Raw genomic sequence first — 2,874 nt, forward strand, 5'->3', positions numbered from 1 at the left:
TCTTTTAAAAACAATAAAAAGCAAACCTTCTCGCTTCGGAATTTGTTATTTTAATATTTGTATGCTAAATGTCGTCTCGGTATTTTTTAAAATTCATAATGTGAGAAGAACTAAAATATGGGTCAAGTGAAATGACAAAAAATGGTGGGTGTGTTTGATTACAAGTCGCTTATTTACTTTTTCTATTATAGTATTTATGTCAAAAAAGTCATTCAAAGTTTAATGACAAAATATTTAAAGAGTAAAAAAAAACAGTTGTGGTTGAATTTTACTGAAGGCATATTCCAGCAACAATGCGTGTTCAAATAGCAAAACATGCATGCAGTGTATGCTCCCCTCCGTCACGTTTCAATGCAGTAGGACGAAATACGCTGAGTTAGGTCGGTTATGTCGAGTTAAGTCATTTCATTGGAAATCTCTATTAAGCAATTATTTAGCATGTTAATAAATCAACTCATCATAGACACCAGGATTAAGTTTTGCATGTTAAACTTTCTTACGATATCTGGATCAAAGAGAGATAACCTCGTTTTGAATAGTGTCAAATAAACAGTTGAGAAAACTTTGATACGATTAGCATATTATAATTTGAATTATGTCGAATCATTAGAAGATGACTATAAAACGATTAATTTATATTTCAACCTTTCATTGCTGAAGAGAGTAACAAGATAGGTTAAGAACACATGAGATTATCAAAGCTGAAATCAAATAAAATACATTTAATGAGCCCTGATTTATGTTACATGTACTTGCAAAATAATTGATATGTATCTCGTCATAGGTTGGAGGAAGCAGTACATTTACATTATTGTAGAACTTAATTAAGACCATTATATTTTCGCAAAAGGTATTCTTGAAAGCTCACCAATTGAAAAAATGAAAAATCTTTACTTTCCAAAGTATTGAAAATTAATTGTTTTAACGTTAATTTTCGAGAGAGAAAACATTGGTAAAAAGGTCGACAATTTCTATTTGATAATCAAGCTTATCAGTCGAAAACTTTGTAATTTAAAAGTAATTAAAAAAAAACAAAAAAACTCAAACACAGAAAAAGTATATCAAACATAACATAGGTAACTAGCCACTAAACAATACGAACGCATACAAAAAACCGGGTATGTGTGTCTTGTCGGAAGGTTTCAATAGCAAATCCTACATATTCTTTTATCTAGTGGTACTCAATTTGAACATTTAAATAACAAATATTAAACAAGAAATATATATGAAATATTGAAAACAAATGTAGCAGGGTAGAAACGAAAGACGAACTGTTGCAACTGACTGTAACGAAAGGCAAATGAATGAAGATTTTGATGACTGAATGCTTATTATTGGAACTAATTATTGACTTTTCCACATTTCAGTACTCTTTTTTTACAAATGACACCTTACCGAATTACTCGGTTTGTTCGTACATGAGTAATTTAAGGGATACCAAATTTAGAGGCAGCAATAAAAATTAAAAAAATTAGTGGCTCTAAAAATGAGATTATTTTAAGTGTTTTCAATTTTTCTGTGTCATTGAAAACGCAATCAAACAAATCATGATTTTGAGCAGCAAAGATAAAGGAAAAAAAGCTTTACTCCATATTGCCATAAAAATATGTTTGATTTGAAGAGGCCTGGCTATCAGAAAAAGCACGAAAACGGCATGGAGCCCTATTTTTTCAATTTCATTAAAGCAGTAAGTGATCACCGTCCTTTATAGTTGTCCAAATTTGAATAGCAGCCTTTTTCCGAGGGAAAATTCATGTCTGTAAAAATGGATGGATACAATTGATTTGATTATATGCGATTGCCTAATAAAAATGATAACTATAAATATTTTTCATAAAAAAAGGCATATTTGTCAAATGAAATGAAATTCATACCACTATTGACAAGTAAAAGGGTAATTATTTGTTGATCCTTTTTTGGGGTGCATATCTTTGAGATTGAATGAAATAATTTCTGAGCTTGAATGGATTTTGTAATTAGTTGTAGGTCCTTTTTTTTGGTGTAAGCATCCCTTTGTAGTTGAATGAAACAATATCTGAGCTATTATGGATTTGGTAATAAGTAAAAGGTCCTTTTTGGTAGTATTACTTTGTAGTTATAAGAAAAAGTATCTGAGCTTAAATGAATTTGGTAATTAATAATAGGTCTTTTTTTGGTGGCATATATTGGTATTTGAATGAAGCAATATCTGAATATAAATGAATTTGGAAATAAGTGGTAGGTTCTTTTTGGTAGCATCTTTTGCAGTTGAACGAAACAATAACTGAGCTTAAATGGATTTGGTAATTAGTTGCAAGGTAAAAACAGGAAAGCACTTACGTGGATCTAAATTTATAAAAAGTAGAAATTATGTTTAATAGTGTTTTCAAAACGCATGATGTTTAACAAGGAAAACCAACTGTTATATCCATATATGTTTATGAATTTATAATCTTAATATTTATTTTAATAGATTCTTGATGGAAAATAATCCTAGAAAAAATTTGGTCTGACTTAGATAATTTGCATGTTTTTTACATTGTTATTATGGGATTTCAGAAACGAAATGATATCCTATAGTATAGGTCGATGAATTTAAAACGTATTTGATTTTATCATATACCTTGACGCACATAAGACGAGTGACATTAACAATAAAATTCTATTTTTAATGCCCACACCTACATTGTATTTGTTCATATGTATCTGGAGATTTACAAAAAAAACAACCATAAAAAACAGAACTTAATACTATGCAATAAAAAATAATTTTCATACTACAACTGTCGTTTTTAAAATAAAAATGAAACTTTTTGTAGTAAAAGTTATACAAATACATTAGATATTCTGTCTAGAATAAGAGTGTGTCAGAATCAGATTCAAATCATTTCACTT

Source organism: Mytilus trossulus, chromosome 7 (genome assembly GCF_036588685.1).
Source record: "Mytilus trossulus isolate FHL-02 chromosome 7, PNRI_Mtr1.1.1.hap1, whole genome shotgun sequence".
Taxonomy (NCBI): Eukaryota; Metazoa; Mollusca; class Bivalvia; order Mytilida; family Mytilidae; genus Mytilus; species Mytilus trossulus.